This window comes from Stegostoma tigrinum, chromosome 8, assembly GCF_030684315.1.
Source record: "Stegostoma tigrinum isolate sSteTig4 chromosome 8, sSteTig4.hap1, whole genome shotgun sequence".
In the NCBI taxonomy this organism is placed as follows: Eukaryota; Metazoa; Chordata; class Chondrichthyes; order Orectolobiformes; family Stegostomatidae; genus Stegostoma; species Stegostoma tigrinum.
Window position 1 is genome coordinate 84281322 of NC_081361.1, and position 8171 is coordinate 84289492.

Sequence of the window (8171 nt, forward strand, 5' to 3'; positions counted from 1 at the left end):
TTCTTAAAATGGTGGGTGTTATTGAGGACACAGTAGAGAGGCTCATCCCAAAGAAAAGAAAGATTGTCCGGGGTGGGATTAGACAGCCATGGCTGGCAAAGGAAGTCAGGAAATATATCAAAGAAAAAGAGACAGCCTATAAAGTGGCCAAGAGCACTGGGAACTCAGAAGATTGGGAAGGCTACAAAAATAGACAGAGGATAACAAAGAGAGCAATAAGGAAGGAGAAGATCAGATATGAAGGGAGGCTAGCTAGTAATATTAGAAATGAGAGTAAAAGCTTCTTTCAATACATAAGAAACAAACGAGAGGCAAAAGTAGATATTGGGCCGCTCCAAATTGATGCCGGAAGGCGAGTGATGGGAGATAAGGAAATAGCTGAAGAACTTAATAAGTACTTTGTGTCAGTCTTCACAGTGGAAGACATGAGTAGTATGCCAACAATTAGGGAGAGCCAGGGGGCAGAGTTGAGTACGGTAGGCATTAGAAAAGAGAAAGTGCTAGAAAAGCTAAAGGGTCTAAAAATTGATAAATCTCCTGGCCCTCATGGGCTACATCCTAGATTTCTGAGGGAGGTGGCTGAGGAAATAACGGAGGCTTTGGTCGTGATCTTTCAAAAGTCACTGGAGCCAGGGAAAGCCCCAGATGATTGGAAAATTGCTGTTGTAACCCCCTTGTTTAAGAAAGGATCAAGGCGAAAGATGGAAAATTATAGGCTGATTAGCCTAACCTCGGTAGTTGGTAAAATTCTTGAATCCATTGTCAAGGATGAGATTTCTAAATTCCTGGAACTGCAGGGTCAGATTAGAACAAGTCAGCATGGATTTAGTAAGGGGAGGTCGTGCCTGATAAACCTGTTAGAATTCTTTGAAGAGGTAACAAGTATGTTAGACCAGGGAAACCCAGTAGATGTTATCTATCTAGACTTCCAAAAGGCCTTTGATACAGTGCCTCACGGGAGGCTGCTGAGCAAGGTGAGGGCCCATGGTGTTTGAGATGAGCTACTGGCTTGGATTGAGGATTGGCTGTCTGACAGAAGGCAGAGAGTTGGGATAAAAGGCTCTTTCTCGGAATGCCAACCAGTGACGAGTAGTGTCCCGCAGGGTTCAGTGTTGGGGCCACAGCTGTTCACCTTATATACTAATGATCTGGATGAAGGGACTGGGGGTATTCTGGCAAAGTTTGCTGATCATACGAAGATAGGTGGACAGGCAGGCTGTACTGCGGAGGTGGGGAAGCTGCAGAAAGATTTAGACAGTTTAGGAGAGTGGTCCAAGAAATGGCTGATGAAATTCAGTGTGAGTAAATGTGAGGTTTTGCACTTTGGCAAAAAGAATACAGGCATGGACTATTTTCTAAACAGTGAGAAAATTCACAAATCAGAAGTGCAAAGGGATCTGGGAGTATCGGTCCAGGATTCTCTAAAGGTTAACTTGCAGGTAGAGTCCGTAATTAAGAAAGCGAATGTAGTGTTGTTGTTTATCTCAAGAGGGTTGGAATATAAAAGCAGCGATGTGCTTCTGAGGCTTTATGAGGTTCTAGTTAGGCCCCATTTAGAATACTGTGTCCAATTTTGGGCCACACAACTCAGAAAGGACATACTAGCCCTGGAGCGTGTCCAGCAGAGATTCACACGGATGATCCCTGAAATGGTAGGTTTAATGTATGATGAACGGCTAAGGATCCTGGGATTGTACTCATTAGAGTTTAGAAGGTTGAGGGGAGATCTAATAGAAACTTACATGATAATGTATGGGTTAGAAGGGGTGAACGCTAGGAAGTTGTTTCTGTTAGGTGGGGAGACTAGGACCCATGGGCACAGCCTTAAAATTAGAGGGGGTAAATTTAAAACTGAAATGAGACGACATTTCTTCAGCCAGAGAGTGGTGGGCTTGTGGAATTTATTGCCACAGAGTGCAGTGGAGGCCGGGACATTGCTTGCCTTCAAGGCAGAGATCGACAAATTCTTGATCTCAGAAGGAATCAAGGGCTAGGGGGACAGTGCAGGGAAGTGGTGTTGAAATGCCCATCAGTCATGACTTAAATGGTGGAGTGGACTTGATGGGCCAAATGGCCTTACTTCCACTCCTGTGTCTTATGGTCTTATGGTCTTAAACGTAGGTACAACATTAGCCACGTTCCAGTTTCCGAGGTATCTCACCTGTAGTTACTGATGGTATAAATATTTCTGCAAGGAGTCTCATAATTTCCTCCCTTACTTCCCATAACTTTCTGGGATACATTGGATCAGGTCCTTGAGATCCTTCCATCTTTATATTTGTCTAAGACCTCCCAAACTTCCTCTTCTGTAATATGAACTGTCTTTAAAACATCAAAGTTTATTTCTCTGCATTCTCTAGACTCCATTTTTTTTCTCCACAGTAAAAACTGATGTGAAATATTCATTTAGTGTCTCTCCCAGCTCATGGAGTTCAACACAATGATGACCTCCTGATCTTTAACAGGCCCAACCCTCTCTGTAGCTACCATCTTGGTTTTATTGTATTTGTAGAATCTCTTTGGATTATCCTTAACCTTATCTGCCAATTTTATCCTATATACCCTCTTCGCTTTCCTGATTTTTCTCATAAAAATCCCCTTCACTCCTTATAGTGATTAAGAGATTCAATTGAGCCAAGTTGTCTATACTTAAAAGAAGATTCTCTTCTATTCTTGACTAGAACCTCAATATCTTTTTTCCTCCTTAATCTTGTCAGCCTTAACCTTCACTCTAACAGAACAAAATGCTTCTGAAATCTTGTCATCACTCTCTTGAATGCCTGCCACTTGTCAGCCATCCTTTTATCAGTGAACAGTCTACACTATTCAACTTTTGAAAGTTCTTGTCTCATGCCATCAAAATTTGCCTTACTCCAATTGAAAACTTTAACTTTTACAGAAGGCTTATCCTTTTCCATAACCATTTTGAAACTAATAGAATTACAGTCAACACGGCTTTGTGAGGGGTAGGTCATGCCTTACAAACCTTATCGAGTTTTTTGAGGATGTGACTAGAAAGGTTGATGAGGGTCGAGCTGTGGATGTGGTGTATATGGACTTCAGTAAGGCATTTGATAAGGTTCCCCATGGAAGGCTCATTCAGAAGGTCAGGAGGAATGGGATACAGGGGAACTTAGCTGCTTGGATACAGAATTGGCTGGCCAACAGAAGACAGCGAGTGGTAGTAGAAGGAAAATATTCTGCCTGGAAGTCAGTGGTGAGTGGAGTTCCACAGGGCTCTGTCCTTGGGCCTCTACTGTTTGTAATTTTTATTAATGACTTGGACGAGGGAATTGAAGGATGGGTCAGCAAGTTTGCAGACGACACAAAGGTCGGAGGTGTCGTTGACAGTGTAGAGGGCTGTTGTAGGCTGCAGCGGGACATTGACAGGATGCAGAGATGGGCTGAGAGGTGGCAGATGGAGTTCAACCTGGATAAATGCGAGGTGATGCATTTTGGAAGGTCGAATTTGAAAGCTGAGTACAGGATTAAGGATAGGATTCTTGGCAGCGTGGAGGAACAGAGGGATCTTGGTGTGCAGATACATAGATCCCTTAAAATGGCCACCCAAGTGGACAGGGTTGTTAAGAAAGCATATGGTGTTTTGGCTTTCATTAACAGGGGGATTGAGTTTAAGAGTCGTGAGATCTTGTTGCAGCTCTATAAAACTTTGGTTAGACCGCACTTGGAATACTGCGTCCAGTTCTGGGCGCCCTATTATAGGAAAGATGTGGATGCTTTGGAGAGGGTTCAGAGGAGGTTTACCAGGATGCTGCCTGGACTGGAGGGCTTATCTTATGAAGAGAGGTTGACTGAGCTCGGTCTCTTTTCATTGGAGAAAAGGAGGAGGAGAGGTGACCTAATTGAGGTATACAAGATAATGAGAGGCATGGATAGAGTTGATAGCCAGAGACTATTTCCCAGGGCAGAAATGGCTAGCACGAGGGGTCATAGTTTTAAGCTGGTTGGTGGAAAGTATAGAGGGGATGTCAGAGGCAGGTTCTTTACGCAGAGAGTTGTGAGAGCATGGAATGCGTTGCCAGCAGCAGTTGTGGAAGCAAGGTCATTGGGGTCATTTAAGAGACTGCTGGACATGTATATGGTCACAGAAATTTGAGGGTGCATACATGAGGATCAATGGTCGGCACAACATTGTGGGCTGAAGGGCCTGTTCTGTGCTGTACTGTTCTATGTTCTATGTTCTATGATCGCTAGACCCAAAGTGTTCCCCCACTTTTACTTCAGTCACTTGCCCTGCCTTATTGCCCAAAAGAAGGTCTAGTTTTGCTCATTTTCTAGTAGAAGCATCCACATGCTTAGAAAGAAAATTTTCTTGAGCATACTTGAGAAAATCTTCACAATGTAAACCTTCAACATTATTGTAGTCCCAGTCAATGTCTGGAAAATTAAAATCTCCCATTATTTAAACTAGTGTGGCAGGAGTTTGGGATCCAGTACAACAGGCCATATTAGACTTGGTACTGGAGAATGAGCCAGGACAGGTGATCGATATTACAGTAGGAGAGCATTTTGTGCTTAGTGACCATAATTCCATAAGATTTTGAGTAGTCATGAATGAGGTCAAGAGTTGTCCTCAAGTGAGGATGTTTAATTGGGCAAGGGACAAATACACCCAAGTTAGACAAGAACTGGGATATGTCGATTGAGAGTAGTTACTTTAGGGCAAATCTACACCTGGCATGTGGGAGGCTTTTAAAGATCAGTTGATTAAAGTGCAGGACATGCATGTCCCTGCAAAACTGATGAACAGGAATGGCATGGAACCATGGATGACAAGGGAAACTGTAAAAAGTCAAGACTTTAGTCAAAAGGAAAAAGGAAGCAAATGATAGGCACTGGCAGTTACAAACTGAAAGGCTCTTGAGGAGTATAGGGGAACTAGGAAGGAACATAAACACAGAATTAGGAAGGCTAAAAGGGACCATGAAATGTCTTTAGCAAACAGAGCCAAGGAGAATTAGAGATAATGGGAACTGCAGATGCTGGAGAATTCCAAGATAATAAAATGTGAGGCTGGATGAACACAGCAGGCCAAGCAGCATCTCAGGAGCACCTGAGATGCTGCTTGGCCTGCTGTGTTCATCCAGCCTCACATTTTATTACCAAGGAGAATTAGGCTTTTTATGCATATATTAGAAGAAAGAGGGTTGCAAGGGAAAGAATAGGACCCCTCAAGGACGAAGGAGAGAAGTCATACATAGAGCCACAGGAAGTGGTAGAGATCCGTAGTAAGTATTTTGCATCGGTATCCACTGGGGAAAAGGACATGGCTGATGTTGAGGTCAGGGATGAGTGTGTGAATACTTTACAGAATGTCAAAATACTAAAGGAGGAAGTTTTGGATATTCTAAACTGCATTAAGGTAGACAAGTACACAGGGCCAGATCAGATTACTGCGAGAGGCAAGGGAAGAATTAGCTGGGGCATTAGCAGATATCTTCACATCCTCCTTGACCCCAGGCGAGGTTTCAGAGGACTGGAGATTAGCCAATGTTGTTCCCTTGTTTAAGAAAAGAAGCAGGAATAATTCAGGAAATTATAGGTCGGTGACTCTGACATCTGTAGTGGGGAAGCAGTTGGAGAAGATACTGAGGGACAGGATATATGCACATTTGGAAGAAAGTGGACTAGATAGTGATAGGCAGCATGGTTTCGTAAGGGGAAGGTCAAGTCTCACCAACCTGATCAAACTTTTTGAAGAGGTGACAAATATAATTGATAAGGGAAGGGCTATGGATATAGTTTATATGGACTTTAGTAAGGCATTTGATAAAGTCCCACATGGCAGGTTGACACAAAAACTAAAATCATGTAGGATTCGTGTTGACTGGCTAGATGGATACAAAACTGTGTTGGTCATGGAAGACAGAGGGTAGCAGTGGAAGGATGTTTTTCAGAACGGAGACTAATGACTGGTAATGTTCCACAGGGATCAGTCTTAGGTCCTCTGTTGTTTGCAGTATATGTAAATGATCTGGAGGAAAATGTGGGTGGTTTGATTAGTAAGTTTGCAGATTCCATGAAGATTATTGGAGTTGCTGATAGTGCAGGTGATTGTGAAAGGATACAACAGGACATGGAACGATTGGTGATGGACTCAGAAATTGCAGATGGAGTTTAATCTAGACAAATGCGGGATGATGCATTTTGGAGGATCAAGTTTAGATGTGAATTATGCTGTTAATGGCAGAAGCCTTCAGAACATTAACATATAGATGGATCTGGGCATGCAGGTCCACAGTTCTCTAAATGTGGCAACACAAGTGGCAAAAGAGATTAAGAAAGCATATGGAACGCTTGCCTTCATCAGCCTGGACATTTAGTACAAGAGTTGGCAAAACATGTTGCAGCTGTATAAGAACCTTATTAGGCCACATTTGGAGTATTGTGTGCAGTTCTGGTTGCCACATTACCACAAGGATGTGGATGCTTTGGAGAGAGTGCAGAGAAGGTTCACCAGGATGTTGCCTGGCCTCAAGGGCGTCAGCTATGAGGAAAGGTTAAAAAGACTAGGATTGTTTTCACTGGAAAGATGCAGCCGAGATGAGACCTGATCGAGGTCTACAAAATTATGAGAGACATAGGTAGGGGCTTTTTCCCAGGGTTGAAGTTTCAATTACAGGGGGGCACAGTTTCAAGGTAAGAGCACAAAAGTTTAAGGGATAACACAGTGTGGAGCTGGAGGAGCACTGCATCTACCCTGAGATCTTCCTACATATTTGGATCACAATTTCTCTATTACTATTGGGAGCCCTATGGTACATGAAAGTGATCTTTCCTTTCTTATTTGTAATCTCTACCCATATATTTTTAATGGGTGAAACTTCAGAAATACCTTCCCTAGTTACAGCAGTAATGCATTCCTTAATCAAAAACACTACCCCGACCCCTCCCCTTTTGGCCTCCTTTTCTATCTTTCCTATAGCACCTAAAACCAGAACACTAAGTTTCTTGTCTTGTCCATCTCTCAGCCAAATTTCTGTAATAGGTATGACATCCCAATCCCATGTTCTTAAACATGCCCTGAGTTCATCAGCCTCACCTGAAAGACACCTTGCATTGAAATAAATGCAATTTAGTTCTTCAGAGTTACTACATACTTTGACTCCTTTTTGTCTTTCTTTTCTAATTGACGTGCTTTCCTTATATTCAGAACATACTTCATCAATCCATCCGATGACACTGCTACTTAGAATTCCTCCACTCACCTTCTCTGTCAGTAAAAAATCTGCCTTAATAGAATAAGCGAATCTCCCTGCTAAATATTGGTGCCTTTCCAACCTAGGTTAGACTCATCCTGTTTAAACAGATCTTTACTGCTCCAGAAGACATTTCAATTGTCCAAAAACCTGAATCCCTGAACAATGCACCATCTCTTTAGCCATTGATTTCTTTCCTTTAACACTTTGTTCCTTTCCTTTCTTGAGTTTGGCATTGGGAGTAAACCAGAAATCACTACATTTAAGGTTTTAATTTTTAATCTTTGGCCTAACCGCTTAAATTCACACTGTATTGCTTTAATTGTATCCCTAAACATGTCATTCTTATCAATGTGTACAATAATTTCTGGCTTCTCAGTCTCATCTTTAACAACATGCTTGAAATGTTTGGAAAGGTTCTTAAAGCACCAGGAAAGCAAGAAAACATCCTAAATTTACACCCACTGCCACAGAATCACCTAACAGTTCCCTATAATAATAATTCTATTCAATCTTGGATCAGACTTACAGGAAAGATCTGTTCTTGCTGGATGTTGAATCAGTAATTACAGGGCAAAAATTTAAGACCAAAATGTTGAACAAGTGGGAGTTCTTTTTTTCCAGAGATTTATTGGGACGTGGAATGCACTTTTCAGAAACAGAGGGTGAAGTAGACAGAACTCGTCATAGTTTTGAAAATGCAAGTCGAATACAACAGTCACTGCAAATGTACTTCAATACTTGCACAGCACTTTGGTATGCCCTAAAGCAGCAGAATGATTGCAAAACTTTTTTTATGATTATAAAGGTTGTGGGCTAGAGTAGAGAAATGAGACTACCAGCTGACAAAAATTCCAGATCAGAAATCCCTGAGCCTCTGGAATTCATTACCACTGGAAGGAGTTGATATCAAACCATTGAACGTATTCAAGAGGCGACTAGATATTGCTT